Source organism: Triturus cristatus, chromosome 7 (genome assembly GCF_964204655.1).
Source record: "Triturus cristatus chromosome 7, aTriCri1.1, whole genome shotgun sequence".
Lineage (NCBI taxonomy): Eukaryota > Metazoa > Chordata > Amphibia > Caudata > Salamandridae > Triturus > Triturus cristatus.
The window spans coordinates 1,125,259,689-1,125,286,911 of record NC_140590.1 but is presented as its reverse complement, the minus strand read 5'-3'; the positions used below and the strand labels follow the sequence as shown (position 1 = coordinate 1,125,286,911).

Below are 27,223 nucleotides of genomic sequence, written 5' to 3'. Positions count from 1 at the left end.
GCATATAATTGAAAATATTATTTTCTGTATTGCTGAGTCCAATGGATGTGTAGCAGTAAAGAACATAAATGGTGTCTTACTTTCATGTTTGTCTCCATGATGCTGGTCATCATTCTTGGATGTCTGTAATTGTGTAAATTTTGGAATTTTATGGATGTTTTTAATGTTGATTGTGTTTTTAACATGTTTGTTTATGATGAAATTGTATTATGACTAGACTTTCTAAGATTATAGAAAGATTTCTGTGACAATAAAATCATTTTTAATAAATTAAGATAAGTTTAGAAAAAACGTTTTTTGCTCTAGATAAGTAAGCGCAAGCAAGGGAATTATTCCTTTTTCTCTCATAAGGACACCCTAGGAAATTTACCATCACTGTAGGAACATATTTTAAAACAACAATGGATACCACTCACACATCAACTGACAGAGCCATGCAGTCAGGTACACACCCACTCACATGCCTATAGAGCCACTCAGACATCCACTCACACAGTGATACAGTCACACAGCCACTCAGATGACACTTTAGAAATATTATTACTCATCAGTAGTAGAGCGAGTATAGTAATTTAACGTATAGGGTAGATTAGTATTTATCTTTAAGTATCAGAAATGTTAACAAAACACTTACACATACTAGATGATGCCAGCAGTGATGTCATTTGAGATGTCATCAGTGATGTCACTGATCATGTCATGAGTGATGTACTAGGCGAGATCATAAGAAGTGCAGTGCGGGGGCATAAGTTATAGTTAGCTCAGGTAAATATAAATGCTGAATATCCATGGTTTTTTGCGTGTAACATCTGAGTCTAACTATAAAGTCCCAGTAGCATTTTTCTTTTACTGAATTTCTAAGGTTTTTTAAATTCTATTTCCTAACTATAACAACACTGTAATCTTTGATTTTATAAGTGAATTTTGAAGGATTGTTACATTTTATTTCCTATCCATAATGTCCCTGTAAACATTGTTTTTCAACTGAATTTCAAAGGTTTAAAAAAAAATGTATTTCCTAACAGTATCCTGTAACATTTGAGAGTATGTGTGTGAGTGGCTGTATAGGTCGGTGGCACATGGTTGATGGGATTAAATGCAGGAGTTAGAAGAGATTAATTATGATTAGGTTGCAGAGGTATGACTTTCAGCAGAAGGAGGGAAGATTGTGATCTTGTAAATGAGTTGGGAGAAATTTGATGAAATAGAGAATAGTCAAACATGCATTTGTCATAGTAGGTTGTCCTCAGGCAGAGGAGGCATGCAGAGCCTGGAAGGGATGAAGAGAGACATTTGAAAGAGAGAAGAAAAAAGGAGAGGCGGCAAACAGAATTTTAATCGAAGGAAGTTTTTAAATGCCGGATTTAAGGACTGTAGTGAATATTTTTGAGACAGCATGCTGTTTGAGGATGCAAGGATGTATAAAGAAGCAACATTATTTACTTGTGAAGATTGTGCTATATCAGAAATTTTTAATAGGTACTAGAAGCAGGTAAAACCATCTCTTTGTTGCTACACTACTGCTAGACAAATGATCCAGCCAGGTCAGTTTATGAGCTCAAGGGCTGAAATTGAAAAGTGAAAGATAATGGCTGGATGCATATTTCGAGAAAATACCTTGGAAATAATGTACACATTGAAAAATACATCCTGCCTTTCATCCACAGGTTCGAATCAGAGTATTAATTATACAGCAGAGTTGGAAACATTTAAATACCTCTGGTTTGCATTGGCACGAGATGGAAGATGAGAATAGCTTCCCAAAGAGTGGAAGTGTATTACCTGCATTACAATGGCTGGAGGGCAGGGAATGCAAATACTGGTATGAGTGAGGGGGAGATGTAACGGCTCCCTTTACAAATTTAATGAACACTTTTGTTAGCAAATGGCTGCTGGTTAAACTTCTGAAGCACTGTCCTTTTTTAAGATGCTGTTGGTGAGTAGGGGTGGAGCTGCAGGTTGAATGGGGCCCTGAAGCTGAACTCAGACAAAATGGAGGTCCTCATCCTCGGCCCCACCCCCTCAGCCTGGGACGACTCCTGGTGGCTGACCGCACTGGGAGTAGCACCAAGACCCACCGACCAGGCACGCAACCTGGGGTTTATCCTCGACTCAACACTCTCCATGGCCAAGCAAGTCAACGCCGTCTCATCCTCCTGCTTCAACGCCGTCTGCATGCTCTACATGTGGATCCCCCGAAACAAGAAGAACGGTCACCCAGGCCCTCGTCAGCAGCAGGCTGGACTACAAAAACACCCTCTACGCAGGAGCCTCGGCCAAACTCCTGAAATGACTACAACACATACAGAACGCCTCTGCACGCCTGATCCTCGACATCCCTCGCCACTTCCACATTGCACCCCACCTGATAGACCTGCACTGGCTTCCTGTCAACAAGAGAATCACCTTCAAGCTCCTCACACACGCACACAAGGCACTCCACAACACCTGACCAGCACACCTCAACAGATGACTCACCTTCTACACCCCTAACCGCCAGCTCCGCTCCGCCGACATCGCCCTCACCACCGTCCCCCGCATCCAAAGAGCGACCACCAGCGGCAGATCGTTCTACCACCTCGAAGCCAAGACCTGGAACACCCTCCCCATCCTCCTATGGCAGACCCAAGACCTACTAACCTTCAGGAGGCTACTCAAGACCTGGCTATTCGAGCAGTAGCATCACCCCTCCCCCCAGCACCTCACAGGTGAGTAGTGCACTTGGCATATTTCTTGATTGATTGATTAGGTGAAACCAAGCATTTGTCTACCTTTTGTTTGTTTTGCATTTGTTTATTCACATTGTTGCACATACAATGATAACATACATATTGATCAATGTCAGTAGATGACCTGCATGTGATACAACTTTACAACAACAGAACAACTAACTTACAGGACAGAAAGTCGAAGAAGAGATCGAGCCAGCGAGTTTTATTGCACTTTACATTATACATGTCTATATGATTATGCTTCTACACATTTTGCTTTATTTAACTATCACAACAAAAGCAACATTTGTGTATACTGTTATTTAGGACCTTTTGTGTAGAGTAATGTTAATTTAGGTACTTGACTCCACCATATCAGGACCAGTACTATCAGTATCTTCAGTTTGTTATGTGCATATCCATTCCAGGATTGGACCCAATATATCTTTTAGCCTTGAGGCAGGGGGCATAAGTTCCCAATATAGGGCATGTTGGGTCTGGCAGTAGGCAATGTCCTGCAACCAGGCTTTAATCGATGGTGCCTTGGTCTTCCCCCAGTGCATAGCCACTCGTATCCTTGCCAGGAGTAGGAGCATTGCATGTAGTTTCCGTGTGCTCACCGGAGTATATTTCACGTATCCCAGTAAGCCTGTGAAAGGTGTAGGGTCTATCAGAGTTCCTATTGATTCCCCAATCATGCCGTAGATATCAACCCAGTATTTTGCTACAGGTGGGCAAGTCCAGGCCAGATGCAGAAAAGACGCTGGCTCAGCCCTGCATCTCCAACAGCTAGCATCAGGCCTAAGTCCCATGCAGTTTAGCTCCATCGGTGTCCTACAGAATCTATGTAGGAACTTAAAATGTATTAGCTTTAGCCTGTAATTGGGAGAGAGCACACGTAGTTGGGAGCAGCAGAACTACCACTGCTCTTCCAAGTTTGGAGGATTTATTTCAGTGTTCCATTCCATCAGTGATTTTGGGAACAGTACCAGAGCAGTGTTTTGCATGTTGCTATAACATCTTGTGATAAGTTTGAGTGGAGTTGGGCCAGTCAGCAAATGTTCAAGTGCATGTAGCTTAGGTGGGGGCCTTAGGAAGGTGGTGTTTGCTTGTTGGCAGGCCTTGTATATTCGATGATATAGAAACAACTATTCTTGTTTTGCCAGTAAGGGGCGAAATGTATTCTCAGGATATAGATCTGCAAATGTGTGTTTACCCCTAGCCCACACCCCAGCACCACACTTACCCGTCCTCCACTGGGGGGATACATCGGTTATGCAGCACCGGTATAGAGGGTGCATATAGGACCTCTAATTTGGCTCAGTTTCCCAGTCCTTCCCAGCCCCATCTTAGTGACTCAACTGTGTCAATCTAATTATGTGGTCTTCTATATGGTTGGCATATAGCAACTGATAGTGGCGTGGGTGCAGCTTTATCTTGCTCAACTGCAAAATTCGGCTGAAACGGTACAGGGTGGACCCAATAATGGAGGAACTGAGCTTGGGTGCACTATGTATATGACGGAATGGTTGGTGCCTTCAGCCCTCCCTGTGTCAAGGGAAGCATCAGTAGTTCACATGAGACCCAAGCTTGTTTTCCAACTCAGATCAATGACGTTAATAGGGACCAAAGTGTCTTGAAGAAAGTCTGTGTTAGTGTAAGTGGAATATTTATAAATAGATATAAAAATTTAGGCAAAATACCAATTTTAGATATTGCTATACGGCCGGCCAAAGACAAAGGTAGTCTATTCCAAGTAACTCTCTTGCCCTCTAGCCATATCACTACACTGCCATAGTTCATGACACACCGTTCTTGAATATCGCTGCTCAGCCATATTCCCAAATATCAAACAGGTCCTTCAGCCCATTTCAGAGGGTACTCCGTTTGACAGGGCTTGGTGTTTCTCGTGAGTGTGAATAGAACCGACTTTGTCCAATTTATTTGTATACCTGCTAGTCCCCCAAATTTTAGGATTTTCCCCAGCACTGGGTTTAAATTGTCTGCATGTCAATAATAAACATTGTGATATCATCTGAGTATAGTGATACGATGATTCCCCTGGTGGAGAAACCCAGTCCCCTGTCCTCGTGGTGCTGTGTCAATCTAACAGCTAATTGCTCCATAGCGGTTGCAAACAACAGGGGGGACAAGGGGCAACCCTGTCGTGTACCTCGGGCGATTGGTATCTTCGAAGAGACCAATCCATTTAATCTAAGTCTAGCAGAGGGACTTGTATACAGTAACTTGATCTGGTTAATGTATGTTGGGCTAAATCCTAATCTTGCTAATATAGTAAAAATATATTGCCACTCTAGCGAGTCAAAGGCCTTGGTGGCATCTAAAAGCGCCACCAAGGCTTGTGTTTGGGGATTTAAATAATGCAGTACTGCGAAAAAGGTGCATAGATTGTGTTCTGTAGCTCTACCTGGGATGAAACCCAATTGATCGGGACTGAAGATCCAGGGAGGTAGGGGCTGCATTCTGTTTGCCAATAATTTAGCATACATTTTGGTATTGGTATTAATTAAAGCTAGAGGGTGATATGAGGCTCTTTTATTGGGCGGTTTCCTTGGCTTGAGTAGTAATAATATGATTGCTTCTCTCATTGTGGGGGGTAGAATCCCAGTTTCCTGCACTTGTCCTTACAGCGTCAGGAGCTGGGGGGCTAACAGGTCTACGTAGTTTTTATACAATGCAGCTGTGAGGCTGTCCGACCCCGGGGCTTTATCCGAGGGCAGGCTGTTTATTACTTGTTTTACATCTTGTACAGTGTAAGGCTCATCCAGGTAGGCCCAGTGCCGCTTGCTCAACCACAGAAGCTCAATTGAATCTAAATAGGTCAGCACCTCCACCGGTATTGTACGTGAGGAGGAGTGATATAATGTGATGTCAAATTTTGTAACTTGGTCTAAAATTTTTGCGGGCCTCTGACCTCAATGTGGTTATCATCCAGTATCTCGGATTTGAACATAGCATTACCAGGTGGGCACAGCATATGAGCTAGAGTTTTACTGGGTCTGTCTCCCTCGCCATATCATCTAGCCTGTGCATATTTCCCCCAAAATTTCACCTCTCTGGGTGCCTCTGCTTCGTATTCAGAAATTAGCTCCCTAATGTCTCTTGGAGTTTTAGTTCTCCCGTTCTGTAATACTGTAGTTCCAGCGTTCTTATGTTAGATTCTAGTTTTTGGAGGGTCAGCCTAATTGATTTTAATATCCCACCCTGTCTGGAAATACACTGCCCTCGTTTAACCGCCTTGAAGGCCTCCCATAAAGTAGCTTGGGATTGCACCGTTCCTGCGTTTGTGTCGAAATAATCTTCTATATCCCCTATGATTTGTTCCCTGAAGATGGTATCAGTTAGCGCATGAGAAGGGAATCTCCAATTATTAACCTTAGGGAGACCCTCGGGCATGGTCAGTCGCAACAAGTCAGAAGCGTGATCCGACAAGGTTCGGGATAGGTGTCTGACCTCTGTCGTCCAAGCTGCTATGTCTGGTGACACCAACCAGTAGTCTAAGCATGACCAGGTATTATCATGTGCTGATATACATGTGCCCTTAGATGTATCCGGATGCCTGTGTCTCCAAATATCGAATAAATGTCCCTCTGTTATTAAGGCGTTAAGTGTCTCGTTAGATCTTGGGTGTAGTCTGCGAGCCCCTCCCCTCCTGTCCATATGGTTATCTATTAGAGCGTTGAAGTCTCTGCCCCATATGACTGTGTCATGTCCTACCAGGGTGATTTTAGCCCACACAGTTTGAAAGAAATCTGGTGAGGCAACATTTGGGCCATATATAGCAGTGAGTGTAACTTTTGTCGCACCTAGCCTCCCACCCAGGACCACATATCTGCCCTCTGGGTCTGTATGTGTCCAATATTTGCCAAGTCGGATCAATATGGACATCCCTCTAGCAAAGTTAGAATAGATAGAAGAGTTGATTGAGCTCCAGCACTTGTTATTTAGCTTAGTTTGCGTAATGCTGCTTAAGTGCGTTTCTTGTATAAAGCATATATCTATGTTGTGTCTTGTCAAGTAAGCGGGTACCAGTCTGATTTTATGGTGGTTATTTACTCCTCTGATGTTCCAAGTAAGTAGATTAAGGGTCGTCATGGATGAGCGGCTTTAGCATTAGGTGAAGAATCTAGTGTGCCTATTGTCTCTGGGTAGTTACAATAACGATTCTTGTTGATGTGACCTAGTGGTATATGAAACGGTGAACCCAGTGTAAAATTCAAGCTTGTATTTATCCTCTACTGGATTCCTACTCTAGATTTAATTATCATTTTCTTACTGTCCTGTATAACTTTATTAACATTACCATTCCTACCTCCGCAAACAACAACCCCACAAACAGGTTGAGTATACGACCCCCCCATCTTTTAAACTAAAGTAGGATCCCCAATCAAGGGCCCTGCAAACTTCAATGGGAGATCTCCCTTGGGGCATAGATGCACCAGCGTACAACCCCGCATTGTAGCGGGGTGGCCACACAGGTGTTTGAGAGCCTACCTGCAATATAACGCAAAATGTAAATGGCAGTACCGGCTAGTGGCCGACTATACATTATTCTAACATTTTAGAAATATTTGCAACTGAGCAATAGCAGAAATAGATTTATAGCAAGTTAGTGACAATTTAGCAATAGGCGCCAGGCTACACGATTCAGTCATTATCACTAATTCTGACATCAGGTGATGCAGCCACAGCTGCTCTGGTCACTTTCTTCTGGCCCCCAACATGTTTTGCGTACTTCATGGATGATTTTGCGTCTTTAAAATGGTGCACTGAACCCTTGTGCAATATTTTTAGTTTTTCCGGGTACAGAAGAGCATGGGTTATCTCTGCTTATTTCAGGAGACGCTTAACTGCCACAAATTCCCTCCTGGCTGCCTGGACCGCCAGGCTGAAGTCCGGGAACATGGAGATGTTGTTACCCTTGTAATCAATGATGCCTCGTTCTCTGGCTGTGTTCTGTGCCAAATAGGTCTCATAGCAAATGTTTCCATCTTGGAGATCGCCGTAGTTTCCGGAATGCCTATTAGACGTAGATTGTTTCGGTGAGATCTCGCTTCAAGATCATCATTCTTGACTCTGATTACATTAAGTTGTTTGTCCATGGAAAGCAGCTGTTCCTTGGCTTCAAGTTGGAATTTGTGCACCTCCGTTGCGTGAGTGTCTGATAGGTCTAATTGGGTCTAATGGGAGTCTACTTGTTTCTTGACCTGATCCATTTCCGAGGTAAGAAGATCGAGTTTATTGTCTATTGTTTTTAGGCTAGATTTCATGTCTAAAAGTAGGGATCTAAGGTCCTCGTTTCCACCCACTGCCCCATTCTGAGCACCCTGGTCAGTTTCCGCATCTGTATCTGCATCCAACTGGCGAGTGAGTCTTTTATTTTCAAAGGCTAGCTTTGTTTGCTTGGTATCATGTTTTCTCATGGCGCCAGGAGGAAGGGGAGCAGATCTCAGGCATGTCCACATTGGGCTTAGGACTTCGTGTCGCTCAATTCTGCCTCCTCTCCAGACCAATATGACTTGACAATTCCTTTACGGGCCCCTGCAGGCAGATCTTGATTTAGGGCCTTCTGTAATACGTCACTACTTGTTTCTGTGTTGGCAGTGTTGATGTTTTAAATCCACACTTTGGGCCTATATGACACGTCCTGCTCCCAGCCCCAATATTCACTCCTGTATCTCTACACGCCCGGCGGGGGCAACAGAGCAGCAGTTTATGCACTTCCCCATGGCGGCGCACCCAACAGTCACAATGATCCCGCCCGAGGGGACAACAGCAGCGATTACCGACAGTGAGAGCAGCCTCCTGCCCGGGCCCCAGGACGCATGCAGCAGTCAAATGCAGTGACTGCTGCGAGCGCGTATCGTCGGTGGAATTCAGTCCCAGGACCTCACTGGCACTCTCAGCAGCTCCTTACTGGACCTCTGATGCAATCTTCGACTTATTCAGCGCACACAGGTAGGCACCCAGTCCGCATCAGCATTTGGTGAAATTAGGTCGCTACCGCCAGGGCTCGCCGCAAGAGTCACTTCATGTCCCCTGGCAGGCCACGTGCCTCCCCAGGACTCCGCCAGGGCCGGTCAGTTGTTTAGCGGCCAAATTTCAGCAGCTGTCTCCACTCTCCCTTCAGAGGCTCACTCTGCAGACTCAACGTTCCTGCCCGGTGGGAGACCACAGCAGGGCTCGCTGACATTGGGAGCAGCCTCCCACCTGGGCCCTAGGACACATGCAGAGCAACAGCAGTCAAATGCGGCGGCCGCGGTGAACGCGCACAGTCTGGTGAAAAACGGTCGCAGGACCTCTCTGGCACTCTCAGCCGCTCCTTACCGGACTTCAGATGCAGTCTGCGGCCTATTAAGCGCACACAGGTAGGCGCCTAGTCATTTGGCGATATTAGGCCTCTACCTCTGGGTCTCTCCGCAGTAGTCACTGCTCGTCCTCAGGTAGGCCACACGCCTCCCCTGGGCTCCGGCAGGGCCAGTTAGTTGTTAAGCGGCCTTATTTCAATAACAGTTGCAGCTGTCATGGGTGGGCACTCACCTGCGCCCACCCAGTCATCTTTACAACAGGATATTCATGCCCCGCCTTGGCGTCATAGCGGCAACGCATCTGCCTATTTCTTCTGAGTACGTAGGCCAGTCGGGGGTTGCGCTCTGATTACAGACAATTGTGCAGTCGCTCCTCAATTATACGTGCCGCAGCCGGTTCCGGCCTTTGTTGCTGATGTAAGCTTCACATCCAGAGCAGTTTTAGGCTCCCAGTTTATTAGGATTGTGATGAATTATTTTGCGGCCAGCAGAGACTCTCAAAGAGCGTCTATCTTGCTGCTCGGCTGGCCACACCCCCAAGCATTTGTCTACCTTAATTACACTTCAGTGCAGAGCTGCCACACCTCTTTGTGCCTCTATTGTGAGCAATCCAGTCTGGAGACTGCCCTGCTGTGAGGGGCATCACTACACAAATGCTGGTTCTGAAGCGCAGCCTGGAAGACATTTGAAATGTAAATGTAGTGAAATTTCCCTTTCCTTATCAGGAAAAGTAGCTGTCACAGTCCTCCTGTTTTTGCAGGTATGGGCAATTTTAAAGGCAGGAAAATATTTGTGAATTTGCTTCGACGGCATGTAGGTGTGTGTTTGTACAGCATCCTGTGTGAAAGTACGTCTGTACTTCTATTGTTTCTTACAATTTAGCCGCTGGATGGAACCCTCCCACTGCAGTGCGTGTCCTACCTGTCGCTGACAATTCCATTTGCAGTCATGAAGGCAGCCATCCTGAATCTCATTAGGAGGGGCAGTCTGCCTCTGCCCATTCTCGTCTCCCGCCTGACCTGTAGTGGAGTTACAGCCTTCAATTCCCCAGATAGTCTCCTTTTAATCCTGCCTCAAAAAACTGAAACTATGTGTATGTTCCGATCTTTCATTTGGGAAACTAGACATCAACACAAATGCCCTTTTGCTAAATATAGCTCAAAGCAGAACATTTACAGAATCAGATGAATACATTGTATTAGCACAAACACCCGTGCCATTTGCAGTGGCTACTTTTCTGAAGCCTTCTTAGATCAGGAGGCATGTCATTGGGTTGCGGATTGGGTGTCCAAACCCATGTCCAATCTACAGTTGCAGGACTAATCCCAAAAAGCCAAGTAAGCATTTATTTGTTCGGAAGCCAATGATCTGACTAGATTTGAAATTGATGACAATAAAACCTTCTGTGTTCAGTGCCTCAAGGCCATAAAACATCTTGCAAGCGCTGCGGCTACCCACCATTTATTATCTCCAGTATTCTATAATCTCTGCTCTTCTGAAGTGATAGAACGTGACCTGTTTTGTCATACTAAAACGTTTTGCTAAGGCACCAAACACCATTCAGTCTGTAATGTGCGCTGAATGTAAATGAGCTTCACTATCTCAAAAGCACCATTATTATGAGCCCCAGGAACCCTCTTAACTTGCACAGTTTGGTGGGGGAGGAGTAAAGTTAGACACTGGACACTGCAGACTGCAGCCTCAGCTGTCGGTGTCTTATGGGAGATGAGCAGGCTCTGCATTCTTAGACAGTCTGAATGAAGTTGGTGAAAGTAAGAAATGTTTCCTGGACATGAACAAAGTATGGATGTCTGTGGTGCCATCACCAATTTTTTACTAAGGACTCCAAGAAACAAATAACAAAAAACTGGTCTTTCTGGGAAGGTCCTTGTGAAGCCTATAGGAAAGAATTTTACAACCCCACTTACCTGCCTCTGAAAGACTCCAGTGGGCTGCACTGTTCTTAGAGGAGTTCCCTTCTTTATCTTTTTGCATTTTAACTTGTAACATGCCTTTGTCTATGTGGTAATAAAGGTGGAGCACAGAAAAGAAAAGCGATAAATGTCCTACCTTACAGCACAAGATCCTCCTCTTTGTATCTGGAGGCAGAAGCTTCAGCCTGTAGGCTATCTGGTGTAACAGCATGAGATGAGGCACCGTTCTCAATCAGAGACTATTTCCAAAAATGTTGTTTCTCCGTCCCCAGGCTGTGTGCTCCCTCACAGTATGGGTCTGCAAGAGAGGCTATGCTGGGTCCCTAGCTACACTGCCAATCACCGTTGTGCGTCAGTGCAATGAAGGTAATATGAAGCCTCATTTTGTGAGAGAGAAAGGAATTCATGGGCACACACAGTAACAACTTACTTGGGAGGAAAAAAAAAATGGCTAGCACAGCTAAAACTTCCTTTCTGAGAAAGGATTACAAGCAAAGTACGCACACTGATGCCATTCACGCGAGAGAAAGGAGTATATTCATATGCACAACAAACAGCCTACATGGAAGAATAAAAGGGGTGCATACACGTACAGTAGCCCTCACATGGGCTGCATCTAGCCAGTGTACTTGTATATAAAAAAAACAGCGGAGGTGGTGGCCTCTGGGGCACAAAAGAGCCTTAGGAGGAGGCCCCCATTTGCCCCCCTCCTTTTAATTTTGCATTGCCACCAACCACCGGGAACTGGCCCACCCGGAGCGCTATCCTGTGAATTCATGAATCTATCACAAGTTTCACTGCAAAAATGTAAAGAAATGAAGTTATTTATTCCTGACGGGCCCCAGCATCAGACCTAGGGTATATGGGTATTCCTACCCTGCCCCTTCTCTTTTTGTAAGCTCTTTGCTTGGGACTTGGCTAATTACGAGTCCTAAGATGGCTGCCGGCACTTTCTGATGGAAGTGGTGGCACCCAATCAGGTCTCTGCATGAGATAGGGGGATTCGCTGAGCGGTCGCTTCCCTAGAGATACAAATTTGGTTTCCTTTCAATTAATCTACTGAACAGATTTACACAAAAAAACAAAAAGGCCCCTTATGGACCAAGAGATACCTTTCTGCCAAAGTTGGTGTAATTCCGTTCAGTGGTTTGGGTTGTAGTCGTGGTCAAAATTCCTATTAACATGTGAAGTGCACTTTTGTGACCCCTACTTTCTCTCAGCCTCCGCTTGACAGATCACCCCCAAACTTACCATACCCAACTAGAATCACTGGTGGACTTTAAAAACAAATCGTGAATATTCCACAAATGGCACTAAATATATTGGCAAGTCAAAAAGCGCTTTTCTTATGGAAACTAAGGGTCTCATTTTGAGTTTGACTGTAAGGGAACTGCCATTGAAACCGGAAACCCCGCTACCTAGTTGGCGGTCTGCCCCCCATATTAAGATGTTGGCGGTTTGTAGAACAAAGGACCGCCAGAGCACCGCTGCCACCACCAGCCATTCACCGTCTGCCTTGCCGGCGGTAGGGTGAATGCAGCTGTTAGAGGGTGGTTATGACAAGCTCACCACCATCGGAATTACGAGTTGGTTTTCTGTCGAGCCGACCATGGCAGGAAGACTGCCTGCTTTGAGTAGGCAGAATCGAAGGAATTGGGGTGCATACTCACCCATTTCATTTTCTTCTCCTCAGTCTCCCACACAGCTCCCTTCCTCCAGGGCTCCCTTTCACAGCAGCATCTTGACCCCAAAGAAAATGACCCTGTTGGTGCCGAAGTCCAGGTAAGTCAGTTTTTCAGTATTTTTCCATTGACTGGACTGGGCACATATGATCCGGACCCCAGCAATAGGAAAGTAGTGGTAGTAGGTATTTTTTCATATGTCATGCATTTGTGTACATTTAACACTTGTGCAACCAAAATATACCCAAATACATCAACACATATAAAAGAATATTCCCTGCCATCAAAAACACAGCTGCTGGCCGAGCAAGAACATCCTAATACGGCGGACAGGAGACTGCAGCGGTGGCAGTATGGTGGTAAGACAGCCAAACTTATAATCAGGCTCTATGTCTTAACTATAACTACCTACTGATGACCCCCAGTCCCCCAGTAGGTAATACATATAAATACTATAGTACTATATATATATATAATTAGGACCTTGTTGCTATTCAAAAAGCGTTTTTTTCCCCAATAACTTTTGCGTCGTTTCACGAAGCTTTGCGAATTTTTCAAAACTAGTGTAGCGTTCCGGTCAGCTCCTGTCTTGAAAGTTTTGGGGTGATTCTTCAAGTGGGGGCCCAGAAAAAAGGGGGTCCCAAAACACGTTTTCCCCATGTAAATTTCCATAGGATACTTTAGACAAAGCTAGAGCCCAAACTGCTAAACAGAATTACACCAAATTTGGCGAAAAGTTAGTCCTTGGTTCAGAAAGAGCCCTTTTTGTTAAATGGTGTAGAACCGTTGAGTAGTTGCTGAAAAATTAAAGAAAGAAAACATTCATATATCTGAGCACCGAGGAGGGTTCGCGAACCCTCCCAGGCACGAGCTTCTCTCTGATTGGCTGCTAACACTCCAAACCAGGAAGTAGACCTGAGTTACAAGAAAACAGTGAAAAAGAAGTTAAAAAAGAAGAAAAGGAAGCAGGGTAGAAACACCCTGACCCCCTAGGCCTGCTCAGGGGGTCCCACAAGGACCCCTAGGGCCCCAAAAATATTTTTTTAAATAGTTTCGGTGGAATTGACGTTGGGGGTTGCGAATCCAACTAAACTTTTTTTTTAAAATGAAGTGCAGACTCCCGTGCTTCATTTTAATGAGGCCCCCAGGCGGGCCATGTCCCGGGGGCAATCCCAGAATGAAAAAGCAACCTCAGTATTTGGACCCTTGCAGAGCAAGCACAGTACTCAATAACTGCCAACTTATCAGTATAGCGAAGATGACCTGCCCGCAGTAGGATCCTGGGCTGCTTGTGGTAGACATTGAATGTGTTGAGCGGTTAGTGCATCACTAATGCTGTTGAAAGGTAGCTCACTCAAAACTGTGTTTCAACCCTGCTGCTTGGATGTGATAACAGTGAAAAAGCACTTGAGTGCTGAGGAGGGACACCTGGCAAGGCCCGGGAATTAGCTGGTATGTAGAGAGGGCATCAGAGAAGAACCTGTCTGTGTTGCGCTGCGGGTGGGAGCCCGCACGAAGCAGCTCTCGGCGGGGGCTCCACCAACATTTGCAAACACCAGTGAACCACTCCAGCCCCCGCCTCGCGCTAACCATTGCCTCTCAGCGCTGAGGTATCACGCGCTTTCCGGACGCGTGGCTGGTGAGTACAGGTGCATGGAGGGGCTGCAGGGCTGAGCACGCCCTTCCACCAGCCAGGGAGGAGGTAGCGCACCAGCGCCAGAAGCAAAGGCTGTGGTCCGAGATGGCTTCCCTGAGCCTCAGCTTCTTCCGCAAGAAGAGCATCAGCAGGAATGCGACAGTGGAGTGGAAGAACCTGATCACAGTGTGCAGGTAAATCCTGGGGCAAGGTTAGCTGCGGGGCGGCGGGCAGTGTGGGGCGCACAGCTGTGGGTGGGCAGCAGAGGTTACCGTGACTGCTCGCAGCAGCGCTCCCTTCTTCTTCTCAGAAGCGCCACTCTGTCTGGAGATGACTTCATGTTTGCGCTCTTCTATCTGTACAGATTGATGTGAACAGGCTTTACCATAACTCAGAGTCTGCGAGCAGTGTTGAGGGGTAATGTCACCCGAGCTTGCAAGCTTCTGGTGCTTGCCGTGGCAGAATGTGCAGGGGCATGAGGGACGTGTAGAGGTATTATGAGTAAGAGTGCGAGTTGAAGGTGCGTACAGAGTGAGGAGTATGAGGGACATGTAGCGGCAGTGTGAGTGCTAGGGGCCGGTGCATGGAGTGTGTGCAGGTGTAGAGGCAGTGTGCGAGGGGAAGGTGCATACAGTGTGAGGGAAACGTAGAGGCAGTTTGTGGCAGGTGTGCGAGGGGCAGGTGCATGCAGTGTGAGGAAAACATAAAGGCTGTTTGTGGCAGGTGTGTGAGGGCAGTTGCATGCAGTGTGAGGGAGATGTAAAGGCAGTGTGAGCTGGTGTGCGAGGGCAGGTACATGCAGTGTGAGGGAGATGTGGAGGCAGTGTGAGCAGGTGTGCGAGGGTCAGGTGCATGCAGTGTGAGGGAGGTATAGAGGCAGTGTGAGCAGGTGTGCAAGTGGCAGGTGCATGCAGTGTGAGGGAGTTGTAGAGGCAGTGTGAACAGGTGTGTGAGGGGCAGGTGCATGCAGTATGAGGGAGGTATAAAGGCAGTGTGTTTAAGGAGTTAGGGGCAGGTAGAGGCAGTACGAGGGTGTGTGACAAGGGTATACAGAGAGAAGCACGAGTAGAGGCAATGTAGGTAGTGGTGCTTAGGGTATGTATGGAGATAATGTGGGAAAGTGTGTGGGACATCTGCAGAAACAGCATGTGTAGACGTGTGTAAGAGACTGGAGTGTACAAAGGGCACAGCTTCCAGGAGCCTCCAGATCCTTCAGTGGCCCTCATTCGGCCAAGGCCAATGATTATCTGTGCGATATGGGAGACTAAGGGGGCCTTCTTCACATTCTGCAGGGTTTGCTCTCATTGTGTGTTACTCTCCTGACAGTATGGAGCGTGAGATCTGAAATGCTCAGCATGCTCAAAGCAAGAGGGTGCATGTGTGAAGACTGCATATGTGTTAGGGGGCATGAGTGAAGACTGCATGTGTGTCAGGGGGGCATGTGTGAAGACTGAATGTGTATCAGGGGGCATGTGTGAAGATTGCATGTGTCAGGGGGCATGCGTGAAGACTGCATGTGTGTCAGGGGGCATGTGTAAAAACTGCATGTGTGTCTGGAGGGCATGTTGAGGGACTGCATGTGTGTCTGGGGGCATGTCGAGAGACTGCATGTGTGTCTGGGGGGCATGTAGAGAGAATGCATGTGTGTCAGGGGCAAGTGTGCAGAGAAAAACTTGTTGCGTAGACTGGTCATTTGAGATATTGTACAGTAATTTCTATTCCGGTACACATTGCATTTAGGAGTTTTCACAGCTAACGACACTCCTCTGGTTTTTGTACAATAAACTTCAGCAGGCTTACTGATCAACATGTGGATTTTGGTTCTGTAAGAATCAACATCTGCACATTAGTATCTGGTAAGGGGACAAACGCGTAATTGAGAGGGATATGTCAGACCTGATACACATCAACCCAGCATTGTTGGATATTATTGAGTAGAATAAATATCAGCCCAGCCACCTGGCCAGGTGGAGTGAGGGGCATCTGAGATGCACTTATGAAAGCAGAAAAACTAACGTACAATGGAATTTCTGCATTTGCAAGTTTGATGCTTACAGGGTTTTCACTGTTTCTTGGTGATGCGCCTGCAGAAGTGTCCTCCACAGGCTGCGCTCCATTGTGGAAACGCATACATTTGCTGTGGTAGAAAGCAGGAGTATTTATTTTATTTTGCCCATTAGTTGACTGGAGTAGATACCTGTCCTAACAGAAGTTGTGTGCATAGTTGGAAATGCAGTGCCAAAGACCAGAACACAGCATTGCTCGGTAACTCAAAGAAATTGTGGTGATAGAGGCCAGGTGGGTGATCTCCAGATACATGCTCTACAAGACAAACAACGTAATAAGGGCATTCTGGCTAACCAATGAGCATTGTAGTATTCTCATATCCTTTAATGGGCCCCTAAAGAACTTTATGTGTGGGAGGTGTTGGTAGATGTGTTGACTAAGATTGTCATTAGGTATATATTTGTGCAATGCAGTATTTGTGGGAAGAGGAGAGAGATTATTCTGGCATTATCATTCTTGAACCAGGTGGACATGATTTGAGTTTGTTACCTAGGTGAGGGAGGGGATGGCTTGAAGCTAGAATGAATGTTTCAATGAAGTGTCAGAGAGCTTGAAATATATGAATTTAGGAGGAGCAAAGGGGGATTTGAGTAAGCAGGTAAAGGTTGGCTGAGTGTAATGGAAGGCATTGCCTCATAAATTGTGAGGGGTAGGATGGAGATGTACTGTTCATGGCTTGAGACACCAGGTTGGATTCTTTTTACTGTACCATGCAAGTGATTTGTCTGCCATCTGTCCACTTACTTGATGTTGGTGTGATGAGGATTGTGTGTGTCTTGGCAGACGTTGAAGATTCATGTTGAAATAATGTATAATATGATTAGGGAGAAAAAAATGAATATGTGAAAATTCCACCAGTAGGGAATTGTGGTGGTCCAGCCTACTGGAGACCACTATATTTATCAGTAGCAAGTTAGCATAAAAAAGGAGATATTGGAAAATGTTCTCGTTATTGAGCAGTGAAGGTATGACTCTGTTAAGGTTCTTGTGGAGAATGATGCCAGTCTCTATTTGACGTTAAATTGTACTCCAAGGTTCCTGGATGTTGTCAAGATGTCAGTCAAGTGCATAGGAGGCTGATCTAGCTGGGAAGTAGAGGATCTTGGTGGAGTTGAGCACTAGGGAGGAGAGTGCTTTTTATGTAAAGTAGTAAAGACAAGGGCTTTATAGGAAGAAAAGCAGTAACATGTGGATATGTGTTGTCTACAGATGTGATATGAAACTAATTTCAGTAATGACTTAACCAAAGGAGAGATCGTTCATGGATGCCAGCTGGGTTATTGCGCCTGCTGCGGAGGTGCTGATACAACCGCAGATTGGAATCCAGCCAACTTGCCATTCTGTGGCGGCTCACGAAGCACCAAAGTGCTTTAGTGCTAACGTCAGCTCTCAGCGCATTGAGATACCGTTCTGTTGGCGCTATATAAATTGTTTAAAAGTTAGTGGTTGTCTGCCACAGGATCAGTTTCTGACCTGGAAGTTGTGGAAAGTGCCCCAGGGCTGTGTTTTCTCGGCTCTTTCTAGCTAAGATGATAAATGGTGTCAGTGCGTGAGGGGGTGGCGCTGAAGATGCTTCCAGCCCCTGGAGTCATCAGGTAGCTAGCTGCAGGAGAGATAAGAAATGGAGCGACGTCCGCGCAGTGCACAAAGGCGGTGGATGAAGAATTTCCCCCGGGTACCCTGGCGGGAGGCGGGTGGGGGGAGGGAAGGTCAGTCGCTGGTGAGGGTGTGCAGTAGCTGTTGTGGGAGGTCTGGGCACAGCAGCATCCCTCCAGGCCAAGCACCGGAGACAGTAGCTTCTCTTGGACCAGCTGCTGGTAAGGGATGGATGGGCAGAGGGGAGGCAGCGTGGGAGGGGAAGATGAAAGAGGCTGGGCATGGGCGGGGGAAGGAAGTCGAGACACAGAGTACACAGTGAAAGAGGGGAGAGGTAGGGGTGAGCGAGCTGAGAAGAGGAGGAACGTAGGAAGAAGTGTGTGTGCAGGGGGGTTGTTAAAATAGGGGTGGCGTTGAGAGAAGAGGAAAACACAAAGAAATCTAAAATTCAAAAACAAAATAAAAGGATTGTGGATGCTAGTACGCCTGTCTTTTAAATTATTGCCTCCTAAGAAATAATGAGTCTAGGCTTTCAAAAAGTCATCATGCTAGCACTCTGTTGCCCAACTTAGCGCTCATGCATTCATCCATCCATTGACTCATTTGTGCATTCCCACCCTCATACAGCAACAGAAAGTTTCCAGACAGACTCCACAACTTATGCAAGATAAATTGAAAGAATATACATAGGAAAAACATGAGCTTTCAATAAATACAAATAAACCTATCTGCAGGTAGGCATCTTACAATGGTTTTGTGCATGGTGTTTGATAGTTTTGAAGTTCCTTCATGGCTGCCACCAGAGCTTTAAGAGGGCAGAGTAACTCTGAGTCTCAGACCTGGTAGTGATTAAACGCTAACATGGAAATGGGTCCTCACTGGGGCCTTTAGGTATGCCCTTATCTTTACAGACAAAAACACTGATCAATTTCTGGGCAATTAATTTAAAACATGGTATTGTAATCGAAGTCAGCAACTTATTTCCTGTTTTTTGATATTTTACATATTTTACTTTATCGTCCATTCACTACAAGTTTTTGTTATTTTTTATGTTATGTTTCTGTAGTTTTTTAAAGTATAATACTCTGTATATTGTAAACTTTGAGCTGAGTTGCATCTGTATGTTTATAATGGACTACGATTGATAGTTTTGCAGTTGAGGCTGAGGAAAGTGTGAGTTCCTCACAGGGGCTGTAAGTGGGTGAAAAGGTGCTCACAATACATGGACATCCAATCCTTGGCCTCTCTGCAGAGAGCAAATATTATTAGTCACGTATGTCTGTTGCATAACCGTGATTCTTTGCAACTTGTGTGAAGGAGATAAACAAAGGTCAAAATATGGGCAAATACAGTGCCTAGAGGTGAGTGGGGGCTATTTGTATGTGTGTGGTGGGATGGTAAAGTGATAGAGACTGAAGAAGTATACAGGCAGAGTAGAGTGAAAGGATGGTGTTGAAGAGGAAAGAGATAGGGTGTAAGATGTGCACATGGGGATTTCTAAGGATTTGAAGAGAAAAAGGGCACGAGTGTCTAACAGACTGCATAGGAATGAGTTGTGAAAGGAAGATCAGTCAGACCCATAATTACAAAGGCCACTCTCCTTTACGAAACTCCACCTCATTTTTCACCACATAAAGCCCTGGCCACCACGAACCAATGTGTTGATCATCTTGGAATGGTAAAACAGTGTAATTATGGATAATACCATACCATGACGGCTGCCTGGACTAAAGGCTGTGGCTTCGCAGGATGCGATGCACGGCAGATTAAATAAATTGCAGGCAAGCGGCCTTCAGCGCTCTCTGGGGAGCTATAGTGTGCTCTAAAGACAATTACAATAAAAGGGTGAGAAGGAAAGAAACCATTGGTAAAATTGGAAAACTGGACAACTGGCCCACCAGTCCTGTCCCTGAAGTTTTCTTATTTTCAAGTGGATGTGCCTATGATCAGAAAAGTGCTGGGACTCATTTGGTACCAAAACCAGTGTCTGAAATCAGCGACCCATTGCCCCACACTGAATGGCATCATGGCTACAAACAGAGAGCTTCAGCCAATGGCTCTCTTGCACTGGTTTTATTGCTCTGGAAGTGGCAGTATTTTTCTGATCTAATTTCTTTCCTTCTCCTATTTTCTAAATGTGTATTTATATACATCTCTCTCTCTCTTTCTCTCTCTCGCTCTCTCTCTCTCTCTCTCTCTATATATATATATATATATATATATATTCACTAAAAAAAACATAGGTCTCAGGGAGGTTATAGTTAGAAATTAGCATTTAAATAACCTTTGAAATTCACTAAATAAACCATAGGTTTCAGGGATGTTATAGTTAGAAATTAGCATTTAAAAAACATTTGAAACTCACTGAAAAAACCATAGGTTTCAGGCACATTATAGTTAGAAATTAGCATTTAATAAACCTTAGAAATTCACTGAAAAAACCATAGGTTTCAGGGATGTTATATTTAGTTGGACATTTTACTCGTACAAAACCAGAGAAATTTTTCCGTTATACTTAATAGAGCTAACTATAACTCGCGCCCCGCAATGCACTGCTGATGATGTCACATATTAAATCACTCATGACATGGTCAGTGACATCACTCATGACATCACTCATGACATTTCAAATGACATCACTGATGACATCATCCATGTGATAGTCTGATGCACCTCCTCAAACCCTAATAAAATCTTTGATACGCCCACTCCAAAATACAGACTACAATATCAAAACCATAGACACTCCAACACCAATAACTACATACCCACTCACTGATTCTTAGGTCTACATACCAACCTACTCACTCACCCATACAGTCACTCATACTTTCAGTCACTCATCAGTACAGGACTATCATATGCACTCATACACCTATATCGACACTCACACACTGCCACTCATCCATAGAGTTACTCAGACACCTAGTCAGTCATGCAAATAATTAATCACACTCCCATTTACTCACCTATACAGTTATACACACACTACCTCACTTACTCAAACAGATATTAACACATACTTATGCTCTTATACAATTACTGATACAAGCACACATCCATACAGCCACTCTCACATTCACTCACTCTCACTTATAGTCATTTATATATTCCAACACTCACATATTCTGCCTTTCACATATGTAATTACTCACACATGTACCACTGAGCCATTCATTTAGTCACCAACACACCCATCCACATGCTCACATACTCATACAGTCCATCACAGATGCACTCTTGAATCCATACACCCAGTTGATCACCCACTCACACATCTATGTACAGATTCACCCGCCACCCACACAAACACTCAGGCACCCATACATATACTTAGACAACCAATCAATTACCCATATATACACTCATGTAGCTATTCACCAACGCATGCAGCTGCTTATACACCAACTGACAGACTGATACAGACATTTACACACTTTACTCACTAACCCATGCATTCAGTAAGATACGCTTAATCAGTCACTTATACAATCAGTCATGCACCTACTAAATCATCCATTCAGACACTTATACACCCACTCATTCTTCAATACACCTTAGCATATATATATATATGTATTTGGCATGTGAACAAGGGCTTTTGAGCCCGAAACGCGTCATGTTTTGCTGAGAACTGGTCGAATAAATACTCTTGCCTGAAGTTTCCTGTGGTCCGTCTCTCCTTCTTCGCCGTCCGTTCGGAGGTTGTGGGAGTTTCCGGTATCTCATATATATATATATATATATATATATATATATATATATATATATATAAAACATATTTAAACTTTAAAGAAACACACATTCACTGGATGATGTCATCAGTGATGTCATATGTGATGGCATCAGTGATGCCATTTGAGATGTCATCAGTGATGTCATCAGTGATGTCACTGACCATGTCATGAGTGATGTAGTATGTGACGTCATCAGCAGTGCATTGCGGGGGTGTGAGTTATAGTTAGCTCTACTACCTATAATGGCCGAATTTCTTTGGTTTTGTATGAGTGAAATATCCAACTAACTATATAACGTCCCTAAAACCTATGGCATTTCGATGGCATAACCACCTTGCTCACAAAGCGTAGACGCCATTACAAAGTTACTTTATACTGCCATGGGTACCACGCACATAGGCACGGGTTGAAAAGAAATACTTCCATTTTCTTTGTTCTCTTATTAAATACAAAACAAAATTGCATAACGTATACACATATGCTACCTGTGCAATTACTGTATATTCCTTCCTTATAAAATTATCGAAATTGATTTTATACATTATATAAAATAGAAATTGAAATACATTTTACTAAAGACAGGATTTATGTCGCACACACATATATGCATATATATATATATAGAGAGAGAGAGACAAAGAGAGAGAGATAATATATAGACATATAGATATATATTCATATAGATATAGGTAAAGATATATATTTCTGTCAAATTTAGTAGAATACCTTACAGCTGTTTTTCTATATTGCTTTAGAAAATTGAGATGGAGCTTCACTGATGTGCTCTTCTGACGGCCCAATGGAGTGAGAAATTTCTACAGTTTGGCAATTCGACTGCCCACCAGATTCAGAGTCAAATGGACAGTTTTCACTGTCTCTAACCACCAAGTAAAGCTTGGTAATAAGTGGCAGTGATAACTGCAAAATGACCCCCGTAGCATAGGACACAACTCCCAACGTGCGGTAGACAAAATTCTGCTTTGAGATTTCTTTTTTGAAAAAACTAAAACATGTAAAAAGTTTAATGAAGAATAACATAATTTTAATACTGTAACAGGGACTGCTGCCACAGCAGTTCTTGACAATGTTAAGAAATGCCTGCTGGGCTGGCGGACACCTCTAAACTTGGTGGGCAGAGGACCCTCGCTATGGTAGGTGCAATGTAGTCTGTTATACCAATGGATTCATCTCTGTCCGCAAAATTCTGGCCCTTTGTGGATGTGACTCTGTTCATCATTTCACTTATAAACAGAATAAAAATAATGTAATTAAAATAATATGTTGTTCATCTAAACAAGATTGATGTCAAGTACTGCATCATCCAGTGGCCTTTTCAAATGAGTGAGGTCTCTTGTAGCACATGAATACACACTTATTGGACAAGAGCTCAAGAGATCCTCACTCTAGTTGTGGACTGACTATCCAGTAGAAGGGCAATTTTATAGAGTTTGTGATGCAGCGCTGTGCAGCTAATCACCTTGCTGCGCCACACCAGAGGTAAAGGGTGGAAACGCACAGTATTCATCCAATACAGCGCAATTCTATCCTTACCCATTGTACTGGTGCTGTTTTGTCTGCCAAGCGCCAATGCTGGCACCTTTCCACCATAGTGCTAGGGTGCCTTTGTTGCATGCAGAAGAGTTTTTGTGCACCTTCCTACACACAAACAATTCTGAGAGTTTTTTCATCAACAGAATTACACCGAGTTTGAAAGGAAGGTAGATTTTGATTCACAGATCATGCTTTCAGTTATCCGGTATAAGTCTGTTAAGTAGTTGTTGTGAAAATTAAGGAAATTCTAATTTGTTTATCAGTGATTGCGACTAATTCACGACAATTTCATGATTAATCACAAATCCTTAAGCCAACAGTCGAGGATCCAATCACAGACCCACTCAAAACTCATACACCCATTCAAGGAGCCACTGAGTCATTCATTAATCCTCTGACAGACCTACTCAAACACTCACAAGTCTAGTTACAGACCCACTCTGAGACTGACGCTCCCACTCACAAATGTGCTCAGACACTCATGAATCCACTTGTAGATCCTCTGAGACACTTATAAACCCAGTTCAGATCCACTCAGCCACTCATGCACCCATTTTTCCGTCCAGTGGTTCGAGCTGCAGGCGTGTCTTAAGACTCAATGGGAATTAACATGGGAAACCTACTTTTCGTAACCTTCCTTTTTCTCAGCCCCTGCTTGATGAAACACCCCAAATTGTTCCATGCTCAACCAGAATTACAACAGACATTTTTTGTAAAATGTTGTGAAGATTCTTCAAGCGGTGCCAAAGATATAGCTAAGTCAAAAAATGCTTTTTCTATAGAAACATGGTCCTATTGCATTCTGCAGTACACATAGAAAGAGGAACAAACAAGGAGATATAAAGCTATTTCTCCTCATTGCACCTCAGCTGGAGAGGCATAAGACTTTGGTGCATTCCCAGGTTTACAAGTCCTTGTAAATCTGGGAATGCGTGAAAAAACATGAGAGTTGTTTGGTAGCATCCACCGCAATGCCCATGGAACGCACAGATTATGACAACGCAACGATGTGTGCGGCGTTGCCCAACTCCAGATTTTTTAACTATTCACAACAATGCAAAGTGGTTTTTCGTGGCTTCATAAATCTTACTTGGAGCAATGCGTCACAGATGTATGACTTTACGCTTTAAAACATGATGCAAGCCTCTCATAAATATGCCCCAAACTTTTTCAGGGGACCTGTATAAGTGTCAGAAGAGTCCATTATATGGCATCAAGTTTAACTTGAGTAGCACTTAATGAATAATATTTCTTCTTTTAAAAATCTAAACGCCTCCAGATCTTCTGAAGGACAATAGGATCATTTTGTTTGGCTTTATTGCTATTATTTCCTTTCCTAGGCTTTTGCTCTTATTATCACAAAATGGTTACTTTGATTTCCATGTAGGAAAATGGGCTACTATTTAAAGACCAGTTCTTTTCTAGTACCAAAACTGCTATGTGCAAGGCACCAGCACAAAATGCACTCACCATGGAACAAGATATAAGGAAGATTCAAAATGAAGGTCTACACAGGCCTTGTAAGAATAATAAAGTGTGGTCTAATAGAGTACATCAATTGCTCCTCTGTGTTTAATACTGAATACTTTCAGATTCTTGGTCTCTTAATCAGTGAGATTTAAAGTATAAAAGAGAAAAATGTCAAAATTCAAGGTTTGTTAAGGCCTGTTGAGATGGTGGATACAGGAAAGGGTGCTAATGGTGCTTTGGTGAACCTCTCACAAAGTACATACAGAAAGGAAGAGGACCAAAGAGTATCATCTTTAATGAAAGAGCAGCAACAGTGTAATGATATTTTATGCTGCAAGGAATAGGTCTGTGTGTCCCACTTTGGAAACTGCTTCTATGATGGGAATACATTTTGAAAGCCACACTTAATATGACGATAATTCTTTAAATGAAGTGTAAGGAAAACAAAGATTGTGTCTGTTTTATAATAGATTTCACAAGTAAGGATTTCTGTCAATGACCCTGATCTCTTAATATTTCCATTTACAGGGTGGTCACAGTGGAGGCTTCTTGGTAAAATAAACGTTTCTTTTAACCATATTTCCAAAATTATTTATGTCTGTGAAGTGACATTGATTCTAACTTGTTCCTTTACTTTTCCTTCTGCAGAGCTTCTGAGTGCCGGTAAAAAACCTTTATTTTACTATGTGTATTACAATGCACTGTTTAAGGTAGCATCCATATTCACTGGTTTAAATCCAGAGCTGGAGCGGGTATTGTTTTCACTTTGCTGAGCTCTGTTCACAGTACCACTTGATTGAAGAAAAACACATTTCAATACAGCCTGTATGAATTAATGTCACTGGATCCATGGATGTGATGTGACACAGTTCTGGACTTTAACAATTCAGAGCAAGAAACAATCCTCTCACCCAATCCACAATAATCTACATTTAGTGTAAACTTTGTGGTCTCCTAGAAGATTACTCTTAACTTACTTTAGATGCATTTCCCAAGCACATGCTAATATTGAGGTGATATGTTCATAGTGGTGATAGAGTATTGTTTTTCATCTGCAATGAGCTTCGCTGTTACTAGTGGTGTTATTCACCTTGAATATAAACACTGCTTCCACATTTACAAAGTCAACTATTGTATACCTTCATTATATTGAACTGGTTGCACCCAATGTGTATGTACCATTGAATTTGTATAGATACGTTTTATATTCTAAGAATTCTTTGCCACGGAAAAAAAGATTACAGCCCTTTTCAGCCATGTGGCTCAGTGCACAGATGTTCTAAGGAGGAGCCAGAAAATATATGGGCCACTGTGAAATATTTGTGTGGACAACAGCAGGTGTTGATGAAACATCAGTCTGTGGAACTAATTAGGAGTAATATGGTACTGGAATGGATTTAGCACGTGGTTAATTCACGTCATAGCACCATTACAAAGTAGTAAAATCAGTTTCGATCCATGGCATGGGTAATAACGATTTGAGAGCAATTTGTTTAGTTATAACATCATATGGAAGTCGCAACTGCATGGGTTATTTCTCTGACCAGGTGGTAAATGTATGCAGGATCTCATACATGGGGTGGGAAGTGGGTGAAGGTGGTGGATAGATTGGATGGGATTTTCTTTCTAACAAGGGACAACATGTATGTTTCCCCTCATAGAGAAAAAGGGGAATGTGACTTGGCTACTACAGAAAAATTCTCATGATATTTTTCAGGTCAGTTTTACATGCTGCAAAAATCAGGTCAAGCTCTTCCACATCGGGTATCACTAAATGTGGGAAAACCTAACCTGTTTTAATAAGGTGGAGCGAAATTAATGAATAAAGCATGCATTAAATGTGTTCCTCCTTACTTGTATTCAGGTCCGATGTCTCTTAAGTTTTAAGCAACTTTGAGTACTACATAACCATTAGGTTTTCTGGCCTTTCAGAGAGGATCTGGGCAGCAGACATAGCCCACATGTCAATTGTTATGTATTTTGTAAATTAATTGGATATTTTAAACAAGATTACATAGCATATGTGATATATATATATATAATTTAATTTAAATAGAAAAAAGTGTTTTGAGTGTAACCCTGGGCATAGTGGGCGTAGTGGGGCTACGTGGAACATCGCGTAGTGTGGCCAAATCTATGCACACTCACGCGCTCCGCATAGCCCCACTACGCACCGCCCGCCTCCCGCCTGCCCTCCTTTTAAAATAAGTTAAACTATGATAAAAAAATAAAATAAAATGCCTTACCTGCAGCGCGGCGTCCCGGGGCTCCCTCTTCCTCGTTGACAACTTCTTTTCTCGCAAGAAATGCGCATGCGCCGGCGTCCGCGCATGCGCATTTGTGAAAAGAAGTTGTCGTCAACGAGGAAGAGGGAGCCCCGGGACGCCGCGCAGGTAAGGCATTTTATTGTATTTTTTTATCATAGTTTACCTTATTTTAAAAGGAGGGCGGGCGGGAGCCGGGCGGTGGGCGGCACGCAGCTCTGCTTCACCCTGACATGTGCGTAGCGC

The 27,223-nt window shown here is 43.9% G+C and overlaps 1 long non-coding RNA gene across 2 annotated transcripts in view; it reads left to right on the top strand.

Moving 5' to 3' along the window:
• The window catches only part of LOC146811206 (uncharacterized), a 101,778-nt gene extending 76,473 nt beyond the window's left edge, over nt 1-25,305 (top strand). For both annotated transcript variants that reach the window (XR_014965798.1, XR_014965797.1), the window contains exon 4: nt 25,242-25,305. This is a non-coding gene — a long non-coding RNA (uncharacterized LOC146811206). The remainder of the gene's footprint in view (nt 1-25,241) is intronic.
• The last annotated feature ends 1,918 nt before the right edge of the window (nt 25,306-27,223 follow it).